Source organism: Epinephelus lanceolatus, chromosome 13 (genome assembly GCF_041903045.1).
Source record: "Epinephelus lanceolatus isolate andai-2023 chromosome 13, ASM4190304v1, whole genome shotgun sequence".
Lineage (NCBI taxonomy): Eukaryota > Metazoa > Chordata > Actinopteri > Perciformes > Serranidae > Epinephelus > Epinephelus lanceolatus.
In genome coordinates this window covers 36,928,267-36,942,896 of record NC_135746.1, presented here as the reverse complement: position 1 = coordinate 36,942,896, position 14,630 = coordinate 36,928,267, and positions in this window count along the sequence as shown.

Here is a 14,630-nt window from a genome sequence, read left to right as displayed (position 1 = left end):
TCACAGTAATTAGTAGCTGGTTACTGAAATGGACAGGCGGAGGGTACTTGCTCTAGCTCTGGTTGAGGGTGAGAGGCTGTCAGCAAACAGGCTGTTGGGCACATGGAAACGAAGATCTGTGTGGGCACATGAGACCCTAAACAAGAGGGTGGATCCTGGGGAATTCCACCAGTTGGTCCAGGAGCTTTGCCTCAATGATGGCCATTTCCAGGCATATCTTAGGATGGCTCGGGGGCAGTTTGACAGCCTGCTGTCCATTGGTCCTGCCAAGCGACTGAGCACCATGAGTTTCTCCTCCATTGTTTACCAACTATAAACTTGTTGTTTTGACCACCACAGACCCGCCTCTTAAATTTATCTGATTGGACAATGGGAAAAAAGCAGACAACATAGGGCACTTTTCTGCTATGAGTTAAAGGTTTTCCGACTCAAGGAGTTCAGAGCACTCTGGCAAAAATGCCAGGCACCTTGAGCATAGAAACGCGAGGTGCATAGCAACGCAAAAATAGCAAGCAAAAAAATGATTACAAAAAGCTGTCTCCAGCTGCTAAAATGCTTTCTGTGTGGTCTAGGCCCTTGTCTTCCTCTAATTGGCAAGTACTTACTGCTTTAGTTGGTTGGGTTGGTTAGGTTTAGGCATGAAGAGTGACATTGGTTAGGGTTAAGGAAAGAATATCAAGATAATCTAATCAGAGGCAGAGTAAGGCATTGGGGTAGGATTAGGCCCATTTTAGTCAATGACTGGTGCCATAAAGTCCAAGTTTTAAGGAGAGATGAGAAAAGTAAGGAGCAACAACCAGTTTGAGTGGTTGTAGTATCTTTCAGTCAGGCAAATAAGCGGCCATATGAATTTAATCGCCAGAATAAATGCTGGCATTGTACATTTACGCTGTGGTGGGTAGTTAGGTTAAGCACAAAACCTTATTAGTTAGAGTTAGGAAAATGTGTTTTGGCTAAAAATACACTTTGTAGCCACAAACACAGTTGAAAATGTTGTGACAGGTTGTTAAAAAAAATCTGCTTTTGTTGATCATAGGTCTCAAAAAGTGGCATTGCATCATAATGTCAGCAGTGGTGGGTGGAGTACTGAAAATTTAGTAAAAGTAGGAAAAAGCATGGTTACCCCCATAAAAAATGTTTCAAGTAAAAGTCAAAATTACTATGTAAAAAAAAAAAAAAAAAACTTCTCAAGTAAATAAAAATTGTGCATGAAAAGTGAACATAGCTAACATTACCTAGTGGACTACAGGTTCACCTGCAGTATGTGCAACTCTAGTGTGCTTGTGGAGATGAGAAAAGGGGTTTTTACAAGTACAGATCTCACAGTTTTTTTTTTGAGAGAGACACAGCGAGCACTTCATAATGTTACTGTTATCTTTTTTAGATTTTGGTATTAAAAGTGTGGCCAGATGTTGGATTGTCGCTGGAAGCTGCCTCTTGTTCTCGGTGTTGCTATGTCATTGTCACATCATGGTTAAAGACAGGTGGTGCTTCTTTTTCTTCCAGGCTGCTACAGCAGAGGAGCACCTTGCGTGCTTCTCCTGCTACTCTCAATCCCCGCATTTGGAGCAGACTTGATGTAACAAATGTATAAACAACAAAGGTAGTGAAGTAAAAAATACATTACTTGAGTAAAGAGTGGAAGTACAGTTTTTAAAAAAAGAACATGAAAAGTGGGCTGTGTGTTTCTTGTAATACATTGTTACCCATCCCTGGGCCTCAGAATAGCGTGGATAAACAGACATAAGGATACCAGGTAAACACATCGATGTATTCTCTAGGGGATGACGCTGAAGAGAAAGTCAATGTGAGTGCACAAAATTACATGCAAGAGTAAGAACAAGAGCAAGGGTGGACGTTTGAATAGCAACACAATAAAGGGCCAGGAGAAAGTGCTGAATCATTTAGTACTGTTGTCCATAGCCGGGTAGGGCACTGCACATTCAGATATCTTAGAAGAGAACTGATCAGAGTGTTGTTGGCTTGAGAAAACTCTCATGCTACTGTCTTGCAGTCATGTTCTCTCCCTGGCCCCATAACCAAAACTCTGTCAGCTGTTGTGGGTTCAATGATGAATCGCATTGCTGATTTATCGCATCATGTGATCTGGATATTGTAACGTGGACCCAGAATAGACTCTGCAGATATAAAGTTTGATGTAGCCATAGCAAAGCCCTTTATAAACAACAAGCCTGTCAATATAAGCAAGTGCTAGTGGATAGTGGGTTAGCTTCCTACTAGTGATGTGACATTCGTGAACGAGTCTTTGAACCGGCTCTTTCAAGTGAACAAGTGAGCGACTGCACTGTCTTTCTCCCTCACAAACTAGTCTCTCTCAACTTGTTCCGGATCAAATAATCTGAAATTAATGGATACAGAGTAAATTAAAGCAAAAAAAAAAAAAAAAAAAAAGATATTAGGAACTGGCTCGTTCACTCTAAAGAGCTCTGCTCTAAAGACTCTAAAGAGTTTTCTCCTGGCACTCCATCTTCCTCCCACAGTCCAAAGACATGCAGGTTAAGTTAATTGGTGACTTGAAATTGGCCGTAAGTGTGAATGTGAGTGTGAATGTTTGTCTGTCTCTATGGGTACGTCCCAAGTCCCTTAAAATTACTGCTAACCACCTAACCTAGCCACCTTACTTAACTGTTTAGTCCCTCCCACTTAGGAAAACATTTAAGGAGTCAGGAGTTAGGAGTGAGGAGCGAGGATTGCTGATAAGAGACATGAGACGGCCTTACTCTGAAGCGTCATGTAAAGCGACGTCCTATTCTGGTGACGGCGGCACCTATGGGCGGCACAGCTGGATCTGCTGCATAACGGAGCCAGCGTTTGGCGTACATCCCAAGTCACATTATATTCGCTGATCAAAGCCGTAAAGTTACATAATTTATGAAAATTTACATAAGTTAGATTTTGGCAGGAAAAGTCACTATGGTTAGGTTGAGGAAAAGAAACATGGCGATGACATACCTTACAATGATTTGGAGTTCACACAATTCAAACACCAGTGTCTGAAGAAAGTCCCGTGTTTTGTGAATTATCCACTACCTCTGTATTCTTATTTATAGTGCACTGATCACATGATCACAGTCTTCCCAAATACGTGAATTATACACAGGGTTCCCACATTCATTAAAAACCATCATGGAATATAAAGATAGCATTTTCCAGGCCTGAACAGGTCATGGAATTAATAAAAATCATTGAAAGTTTTGGAATTTTGTTGTGTGTTGAAGAAATTGTACAGTGTAATGTAACGTAACCGCAAACGTATCTGTATCTGTAGCTGCCGACATAACATTGCTGCCGACCTAACATTGCTCTAATATGCATTGATGTGTGACATTTTGTTTGCCATATCAGACACTGATTCATTTTCTTCCCACGTGCCCTCTCACTCTTCATGTATGCCAGCTAGCTGATCTTATGTTTGTGTAGAGTCGGAATCTGGTATGTGTGAAAGACACCCAGCAAGTGGGGCAAGAAAAAAAAATATTATGGGTTCTTGAAAAATCATGGAAAAGTTTTGAATTTCTGTCCATGAAAATATGAGGGAACTCTGTATACACGTGTGACTGGCTCATGATAACATAAGATTTTTGGTGCGTTACTTTTTGTAGGACACCGTATGCCGGTCTTGGGGCTGGGGTCTATCTTGAAAATCAGACCTGTGCAGGACTCTGATGTAAAATGTAATATAATTTGCAATATGTAAACCGTAAGTCATTTGTGTACTCTGGTATTTTTTATTAAGGCCCTTGGAATTGGCTCCATTACCCAGCCATGGCGGCTGACACTTTGGTTCTCAGAGCATGTAGATACTTAAGTTTTTGGTTATTGAGACAAGACGTTTTTTTCTCATTAACATGAAAACTTAATAAAACATGCATATGTGTGTAGATACTCACAGAATGCATACACATACACATATAAAACAAGTACATATACCATTCCCTCACATTCCCTCCTTGACAATTCTGCTTTGACGACCTTGCAGCCGAGCACAAACTGCTTTAAAAGCTTTTGCTGCTGAGCAAAGAGAGCAGTGTGTCCTGTGTGATACAGATCGATAGCGGGCTCCGGTGAAGTGCGCCTCCTTTATAGCCGCTGAACCTGAGCTAGAAGGGTTAAAGGAACGAGGGAGGGCAAGGGCAGGCGTGGATGCAGACAGAATGCCTGATGAGAAGGAGAAGCACGGCACAGACGCAGGATAAAGAAAGGCCCAAGGATGGCCCCAAGAAGGCAGCAGACAGTCTGTGCCCTCAAAGCAAAAAAAAAGAGAAACATATCAAAACAGTCCATGAGAAAGATGGCAGCCAATAAAGACAGATAGCGTCCAAGGAAATACCGAGGATGGTTTTAAAGGGAAATAGGAAATGATAGGCTGACAGAAGGCAAGAGAGGAGAAATGAAACAGGAGCTGCATTAACATTTCTTCTGGGTTTGTTTTGGAAAATCGCATGGCCTTTCATACAGTACTTAAAAGAGGAAGTGGGACTGCCTGGCTGGTGTAGAGCCATACCTCTGAAGTCAACAGAACAAAATGAGCACAAGGAAAAGAATCAAAACTAGAAATAAATAAAGCACGGCACATTTGTTGCTGAAGATTAATTGGACTGAAAGAGACAGAATACATGCTCTTTATAAAACTGTGCAAAAAACAACTGTGAAACCACTGAACCACGGGCAGCAGTGATCTATGGATAAAAATACTGCACCCAATCTAGCCTCCATGTGTTCTAAAAGCCCCGCTGAGGTCAGTTTACAAGTCTTAAATGTGTTTTCATATGGTCAACCATGATGGAAAGCCAGGCCCATGACATTTTGGGTCACTTGTGGGTGTTTTGTCAGGAAGAGCCAAGAACCGCGCGGCTGTGACCGGTAGATGGAAAAGCTGAATCAGTGCTTGGGGAAGAGAGGGAGGTAATTGGCCTGCAGCTGACGTTCACGTTATGCTGTTTGCGTGCTTCTCCACAGAAGACAACGGACATTACCGGAGGCAACACATGCCTATAAATAAGACAGGAAGAACAGGAAGTAATATTGACAAGGAGAGAGGTAGTGTAGAAGTCCATTAGTCTTATAAAAAATGAAGGCAGGCGTTAGTGGTCAGGCTGAGAAAACAACCCAGAAGTTGAACAATCAGAGAGTGTTATTGTGAAGACAATGCACGCAAAGTCAGTGACCTGGACTGAAACCCCCAAACTTCTGCTCTTTTCTTGGGAGTTGTTAATGGAAAAAAGAGCAACTGAGATGCATTCACCAAACGCAATACTCCACACTATATCCATTCTCTTTATTTGAAAGGCTCAAGTTGGAAACACATTTCTGAAAGAGTGTTTTATTTTCCTGCGGGTAACCTCTAAGGAAGTTATATTTGGCACAAAGGTTACATCGCAATTCACTCATTGCATATGGAGGATCACAACGTTAGCGTTGCAATTTAGCTATCATTATAATCAATCATCCAGATGCTCCAAATTGCCAAATGAGACCTTTTGCAATGTGATCAGTGCTATTTGTCAAAGGACATGAAGGGTATGAATGTGGTGGTTGATGAGCGTCTGGTCACATCTAACTCAAAGGAAGACTGAGTAGTGCTCTGAATGCTCAAAAGAAGACCATTTATGTCGTGCAGTGCCTCCAAGTCTCAGCACAAGCCACTTTTAATTTACCCCAAATAAACAGTTCTCTTCAAAATGTTTTACTGATAGCTGCAGATTAAAAGAACAGCCCCTCAGATCAAACCAGAGATGTGGTTTTTAAGTGGAATTTGTGGTAGTTGAAAGCACAGATGTACTGTACTGAATGAAATGAAGGCTGTCTTGGAAACATACTGTACTGACATATTGAAGGGTTTAAGGGATAGTTTGAGTGTGTATCTTTTTAACGTATCCTCATACAAAAATGCACACACAGCAGTTTGTATGAATTAGCGCCATACATGTGACATTGCATACTTAACGCTGAGTTACACACTTAGGGCTCTAGTTTCCCGGCGCGGCGCAGGGTGGCAAACCCCGCGCAGAGCTAGTTTTGAGCAGCGCAACCCGAGGCGTGCTCAGTTTGGTAGTTTGGCAGACAGAGGTGCGCTGAGATGGGTGTGGCGGTGCAGCAGGGGGAGGTGTCGACAGATCCAGCTTGGCGCAGTGACAGTTTTGTGCCAAAAGGCTTCGCCAAAGGTGTGCTAAAAGCTCGCCAGCTGAAACCAGGTCTACTGTCAGCGCAGGCAGAGTGCAGCCGGTGTAAGCCGAAGTTTGGCTGACCGGCGGACAGTGCGCACACATCACCAAAACCTCACAGACAGGTTTCCAGAATATCAGGCACATTAACGATGCAATAAATAGCCACAAAAACACTATTCAATGCAACTATCTGCAATCAGCACATAAATGTATCTCTATATCAACTGTCCCATCACATCTGATGTCAGATCAAAGGGGATTGGCACCGTTTGGCACGTTTGGCACGCGTAATGGAAACCCAACCTGATTTGATTAACACAGCTGCAAACTAATGAGTTCACATCCCTCTCAGCCAACCACAAACAGCCACAGCATCAGATAGGGAGTATATATTCAGCATCTGTCATCTTAGAAAAGTCAAAAGAAAAGAAACAGAGTGAGACTGCGAGAGAGAAAGAGAGAAACGCAACATTGATTTACAATTGTGGTGACCTCCTCCCAGGCTACCTTTGCATCATCAGCCCATGGAGGTCTCGCAGTTCCGTATATTTGGACACTGCGAGCTTGGACCTCCTGGACCAAAACATCAGTTCCCTCCTGGGAGAAGTTTGGCTGTCTGACGTTGCTGCTCTCTTCTGCCATGGCGAATTGAGTAAAGTCTCATTATGCTTTCACATGGCGCATGTAAGGGTGAGGAGAGGGGCTCATTTGATTGGTGTGATGTGTGTAAAACCCACTCCACGCCTTCTCTCCTTCCTCTTTCCGACTTGTGCAGGTAGGATGGACAGAGGTGGGAAAGAGGAGTAGCTGCGCCAGCGCGCACGGTGTGCCAAACTTGCAAAATCCACCTGGCCACTCCCAGTTGGCGAAGCGCAGGTGCGCTGCGCCTCCGCCTCGCCCGGTCTGCGAAACTAGAGGCCTTAGAGTAAGGTCATGGAGGTTAAATTTAGGCAAGTAAAGTTACTGTGGTTAGGTTAGGAAACGAAATTTGGTGATGACCTATCTTAAAGGTGGAGTTTTTGTCAAAATCAGTGACTCCATTCTCACAGTCTGCTAGCTGTCTGTTCTGTGAGCACAGAAAATAATCTGGTGTTCAAACATAACCCTGGCTCTGTAAATGGGAAATAAACAAAGTGGCTCGGACTGAGCCACAAAACACTATTGCAGCTATAGCAACAGGAAGTGTTCATGCTTGTGCATGGGACAGGACAAGGACCGTGGGAAAAGATGAAGGCAGCTGGAGCAGGTGGAATGGTAAATCTGGCAGCACATGCTGAGGTGTTGAAATCTACAGTGAATTATCAAGGAGGAGAGATGGCTGAGAAACAGCCACAGAGGAGAAGGTCAGGCAAACAGAAAATATAAAGTTTGGAATATGAAAGATCAGGTCAGGGCGAACAGTTGCTTTAACGTCAGTGAGGCTTTTCAAGAGTGGACAGACCTCCGAGAGTTGAAAGGCATGAAAATGGAGGTTGCTCTGTTTCTCCTAGGAAGATGGGTAACATTAGTTTTGCTCTTTCACAGAACTAATACGTAGGTCAGCTGTGTGTATCGTTGTCTGGAGCTGGTGTGCTGGCTCCGGGAAACCATCTCGTCCTCTTTGCATGTCAGCTTTGCAGCAGCAACTGTAGTGACATATGCTAATGCTAATGCTAACCCAAAGCCTGACTGAAGTTAGTTAATCACTTGCTGAGGTATTTGCTCTGTACACCGAACGACGTTTGCAAAGGATTTTAAAGCAACAGAGACCGAAAACCATAAGTTTGCTAGTGCAGTAGACTCATTTGGATTAATGCAGGTAACGTTACCTTCCTCATTAGCTGCCCAACAAACCTACATCTCCAACCCCAACCTCTTCTTCTGCCAGCAACTCTCCCACTTTCCATTCTCACCCATGAGCACTGGAGATACAACATTATGGTAGTAAAAAATGAAAACAGTGTTTCCAATATGTTGACATATATGTGACTTTGCTGGGACGGTAGTGAATGGCAGCTCTATAGACCCAGCTCAGGGGTCTCAGTGTGCTGGTGGCCAGCAGAAGTGCTTTTTCTAACCAGCAACAGAAAATTGCCGATTGGGCCAGGCGGAGACAGGGTAGTTCAAGATCAGATCCCCACTGCTGGGATTTGCTTTGGCAGAATTTGAGTTGCTACAGCAGCTTACTATAAGTCCATACCCAGCTGGCTCACCTGTTGTCACTGATGTTGCCTTGGCAATTGCGCATCGATGAGTTTGGGTGGAAGACATACTGAAGGAGCATGTGTGTTTTTGTTTAGGTTTTGAGTTTGATTATCAACAGTGTTTCTCCAGAATTGTAGACTCCACCTTTAGATTGACTCGAAGTTCAAACAGTTCTGAACAACGGTCTCCTGGGGAAAGTCCCAGAAGAAAGTCCAGCATTTGTAAACTTTTCACCAACCCACACCCCATCCTTAAAAGCATGCTCCCATCAGCACATTGGTCATGTATTCACAGCCTTCCAAAATACGTGGGTTAAATACAAATTACTGGGTCATAATAATGTAGGATATGCACTAACTTTGGTGCATTAGTACTAAATGAATGTTAGGGTTTCCCTGGCACCTTCAAAGGGGGCAGAGGGGAAGATGGCCCTCCTGATACAATTCCTGCCGCTCCCCATGCTCCCTTGGGCTAAAATATATGGATGTTGATATTGCTATCTTCAAGAGGCTATGGCATGGTCATTTTAAGGCTAACGAGATAGTGTTATCATTTTAACCTAAGGTATCCATTGCCCCCAACCATGTCATGTTAGCTTGTCGGTAAGGGGGCTAAATAACGTTCTTAAGTTGGACAAAATTTTGGCAAGGTAACAACTGGCATGGCCATTTTCAAAGAGGTCCCTTGAACTGTCAGCTCAAATATATCAGTATACAATTCCTAAACTTCTCATATTGACATTTTCAACAAGCCTATACTTAAACAGCATTATCAAATTATTGATATTTTTGGATTTGGTGTGCCACCCCAAGATTTTTCAGTGGCCCCATCTTGCCACCCCTGTGAGAATGTTTTGAAGGTGGCACTGCTCTGGACAGTGTTTCCTTGCTAAGCTGTGGTGTAGGGACACTTCCTTGTGGTTGCATATAGGTTTGTTGTTGGGACTGAACACTGGCTGCAAACCAATACATTCTGCCTTAGCTTACAATAAAGATTGGAAACAGGGAAACAGCCAGCTTGGCTCTGTCCAGCACCTCTACAGTTTACTGATTAGCACTTTGAATCTTGTTTGTTTGATACATCCAAAAAACTAAGGTGCAAAAATGACAAATAATTGATGACTAACTGAGAACAAATAACCCTTACTATCTGTTGGCTGGGAGCTGTTGCCAACCAACAGGTCATGTCAGTCAGCAGACAGTCCAGAAAGTTACTGCTCACAGCCAAGAAATAATTGTTGGGAATCTTATTGCTCAAAAACGAGAAAATCAAGTAAAATGTTAAATGCCACACTTCTCCAGAGCAAAATTAGACCTACTGTGTGTATTACTTTCTGTGATTTTAAATTACATGCAAATTTTTCATTCTTCAAATTGCATTATTTGTAAAAGCGGCTTAACTCAGACTGCTGAAGCTTCATAAACTTACATGAATGTATTTTCGCACAGAATGAGGACTTTGAATTTTGACCACTCTCTTTTACCGTGTGGTTGCATGTTGCAGCAAGTATGGAGAGGAGGACTGATTAAAGAAACCAATCATTCTTATAATGTATATGACATAGGAGTATTATATTAAAATAGACCTGAAAAAATCCAAACATATCCTACAACTGACATTCATTGAGTTAAAACTGAAGTGTTAACATACAAAATGATACAATACTTAGATTTCCTTTTAATAAGCAGCCGACAATTATGGACACAGGAGAGAGCAGTCAAAGGACTGGACATCTGGACCACTATGGGTTTTCCTGGCAGGACAGGTGACTATGGGAATGAGGGCGGGGAGCCAAACAAGACACTGACTGGCCAGATCTGTAGGAGGATAGGGAACTAGTCCTGGAGCTAACATCAGAGCATTATTAAATAAATATATAAGTAAAACAAAACAAAGAATCAACCGTTATGCTAGCTAGCAATTCTGCTTTCACATGCTGTTGTGTATATCGCAATAAACTGTGTGCATGAATGATCAAATGAAGTGTAAAATAATACTGGAACTAGTGTATTTAATTGTCATAGTTATTTATTTAATTAGCTTTCAGTGCTTTAATTTTATTATAAAAAAAAAGTTGTAATAATAATTTTATAATAATAAGACTCGTAGAGAGACATAATGTATTAAGTCAAAATATTTCAGCTATACTGTAAATTCTGTCTTCATTTATTCATATGATTACTGTGTTCCACAGTATCCTAATTAGGCCTATTTATTCACTACTAAACGTTTGGGGATTTGTATAATCGATATGATTTTGGTGATCTGAGAGCATAGTCTTACTCCAAAGTCATGTAAATACGGCGCTTGGGCAGTGATTTGCAGTGGCAGAAACCAACAAAAAAAGGCATCCTTTAATGACGGCATGATATGCGCCAGTTGCCGTTATAGTTAAACGGCACCCAGCAACGTCAGGAGGAAACGCGGCAGGACAAGGATTAAAGTTAAGGTGGCAAAAGTCCGAGTGGGGTGGGCTGGAGGAGTGATCGATGGGTCCAACAAACACTGACTTTTACCTGGGAGGCCAGAGTTCACCTCCCGTGTGAACCAAAGGCCAAACCCTGTTCTTTTTTCCTTAACTCTACCATGTGCGTGTGTTGGCTAAACGTAACCAGATGTGCTTGTTGTTGAAAGAAAAAACGTCAATTTATGGTGTTGTGCCGACGAAGTGTGTTTATTTTGAAAGAGACTGTATGCAAACTGTATGCTGGAAATCCAGAGTTCTCGCGAGAGCACAATTTGAATTTGCTCAGCGAGTCACTCTGGCAATCAGTAATGATGCTCATTACCCATGCCGTTGGAGCTGAGTTGCACCAATCACATCGGTGTATCTGATATAGGCGGGCCAGAGGCGAGCTAAACAGATGATGACAGCGCTGCGACGACGAAGTCCGGAATCAGTCAGTAAACATTGCAAGATGGCTACGGATGAACACCATTTGTTTGAAACGGCTTTGGCCACTACAATGAATGAGTTAGACTTGGCTTTTTCTCTAAAAGAGGAACAGAAGACGGCGCTCGAATCTTTTCTTTGCAAGAAGGACGTTTTTGCTGTTTTGCCAACCGGATACGGCAAGCGTCTAATCTACCAGTTAGCTCCGCTGGTAGCGCTCTGAATACGTCACCCCATGCATTATTCTGATTGGTCGTAGTGTTATCCAATAGCGTGCAGTGATATTTTCAAATGCATTCTTGGTGCTGCCCCTCGAGTTGGGCCATTTGCATTACTCATAGCCAGACCCTAAATCTTTCTAGATTTGGGTCTGGATTTCCAGGCCATGCAAACTGGAGGAAGAGTATTTCAAAAAGAGACAATCCATGTAACAGGCGAAGAGGAGGAAGTAATTTTTTACAAAATTATTTAAAGTAAAAATAAATAATTTACAGTTTGTTTAGTTATGTTTGTATTTAACAATAACATATCATACCTCTGCTGTTATATTTTCCATTTGTTATGGTTACAGTATGGTACGTTTAATGCTCCACCCTTCCATTATCCATCTATTTGCTCTGTGGTGCTGGTCATTCCCTGTAGCTAATGCACCAAATGCCATATTATATTAAACCAATATCTGCCATAATTATATCACACAGTTTCCCATTGGTTTGGGAATGTGAGTTGGTGGTTTTAGAGAAATCCGATAAAACCACACATTCAGAACTGTAATAAATGTATCCACCACTGCACGCTCACATTACAGCTGCACACGTGGTGGAGTAACTGGACAATGTCATGCAAGCAACAGGCTGACAGCTTGTAATTGAATGTCTCTTTCATTTGTACAGAGTTTGCCGTTGGCACATTTACAGTATATGGTCACTGTATATATTGTGTGTGTATTCTGTGCATGCTAAAAATCCCCAGCAGGTGTTCCATTCTTCACACCTGCCTGTTTATTGTAATTTATGACAATGAGGGGAAAAACCACAGGATTCAGTTGGAGAGCCAGAGTCGAGCAGCTTGTCAGTGTTTGCTAATAGAGACAAGAGATTTATAAAGAAACGTGAGCTTGTACTGCAAATGATAACATGTCCAGTTATCGCAGGACAAATTGAATGCAGGCTTCCCAGACTCAATCTGCTTACTTAGTGTTTGCTTTTGTGTGTCTTGGCAGCATGCGAGAGGGTTGCACAATTGTGTGGCTGGATTGAAAGCGAGCAGGCTGGTTTTTCCACACAGGCACCAAATGGACTCAGGCAGTTCTGATATCATGTGAACAGTCAAGTTCCATTTCTGTACAACTTCTTAATATGTTATTTTTCTTCATTTCTATTTTTGGCCGACGCATGTACATCCAGATGCAAACGTGAGTAATGATTGTTTATTTGTGGAGCTAAAGGAAGTGGTTAATTATGCTGTCAGCTTCTTCCTACAAAAAAATTGATGAACTGCATCTGTGTCTTGATGTAGTGCTGAGAAATAAAACCCCGGTTAATCATACACCAAGTGGTGTGTTCAGAATCTGTCTGCCCACAGACTCACATTTGCTGCTGTTAAAAACTAATATACAGCTTAGAGAAACTGTGAATGTGCTACATTTAATGCTCTTATGGACTGTTCATTATTTATGAGGGGGTTGCAAAATGGGGGAGGCATGCTAAATAATTTTTGAAGCACTGGGGAGGGACCTAAGTTTTTTATTTTGGCTTAGGGGAAGGGCATACAACTTTAAATGGTTGTATTTTGTATTTATCATAAATATCCTCCGAATCCCAAAACTCGTCAGCAGTTCTGTTTTTAAAAATGACCAAAATCACACCAGTTATTATAGCCAGAAAATGTAAAAACGTGTGTGATGATATTATTTGTAAGGAAGATTTGCATTTTTCTCAAGAAATTAGCTTTGTTTTGATGATAATGCTCAATCCTGTGCTGTTTGCTAATTGCATTGACAAGATATAGAAGATATATAGAAGAAAAAAAAAAGATTAGGTAGAAAGGGTCATGCATTCAGGAAGAATATGTAACTTCAGGTAGGGTCAAGATGAAAAAAAAACCCATCACACCCAAGCCACCCCTCTTCTCTGATAAGTAAAGAACAGTCCATAACCAAAACTTTTTATTACCTTACTTCAAGCCCCAAGCCATAAATCTTGGCTTCAAATTGTATTTCTCTGAAACCTTAAGTATTTATGACTGAATAAACAACAAACAAAGTCAAAATCTCAAAGTCTCAATCTCTTAAAGATTTATTTAGTTTAATACTCAAAAATTTCACTGATTTGCTTTGTCATATAATGTAGCAACTTTCACTAGATTTGACTTAGTAACCAAGGGGCAACATCCAGGGCTAAATAATGAAGTCAACACAAAGTGCCAAAAACTGCAGTTCCTTCAATGGCCACTTGAGGCTGCCCCAAAAAGCAAACTGAATCCTTATAGACCCCCCCCATGTTAATGGCCAACATTACAGCAGAAATAAAATCTAAACATGATTATATGATGACTGATGAATCATCTCTACGTACTCAAGTGTGTTTTGGAGTTCCACAAGGTTCTGTGCTCGGACCAATTCTATTCACTCTATATATGCTTCCCTTAGGTAACATCATTAGAAATCACTCTACTGTAAATTTCCATTGCTATGCGGATGATACACAATTGTATTTATCGATAAAGCCAGAAGAAATGGATCAATTAACTAAATTTCAAAAATGCCTTAAAGACATAAAAACCTGGATGAGCTCCAATTTCCTTATGTTAAATTCAGACAAAAACTCTCCAGCTAATTCAGAACGCAGCAGCACGTGTACTAACAGGAACTAAGGCACGAGATCACATTTCTTCTGTTTTAGCTTCTCTGCACTGGCTCCCTGTAAAATCCAAAATAAAATTTAAAATCCTACTCCTAACTTACAAAGCTTTAAATGGTCAGGCTCCGTCATATCTTAGAGAGCTCATAGTGCCATATTATCCCACTGGAACACTGTGCTCTGAGCACGCAGGGTTACTCGTGGTCCCTAAAGTCTCCAAAAGTAGATCAGGAGCCTTCAGCTATCAGGCTCCTCCTCTGTGGAATCATCTTCCTGTTTCCGTCCGGGAGGCAGACACCGTCTCCACATTTAAGACTAGACTTAAGACTTTCCTTTCTGATAAAGCTTATAGTTAGGGCTGGCTCAGGCTTGCCTTGTACCAGCCCCTAGTTAGGCTGACATAGGCCTAGTCTGCTGGAGGACTTCCTATAATACGCTGAGCATCTTCTCTCCTCTCTCTCTCTCTCTCTCTCTCTCTCTCTCTCCTTTGCTAACACTCATGTC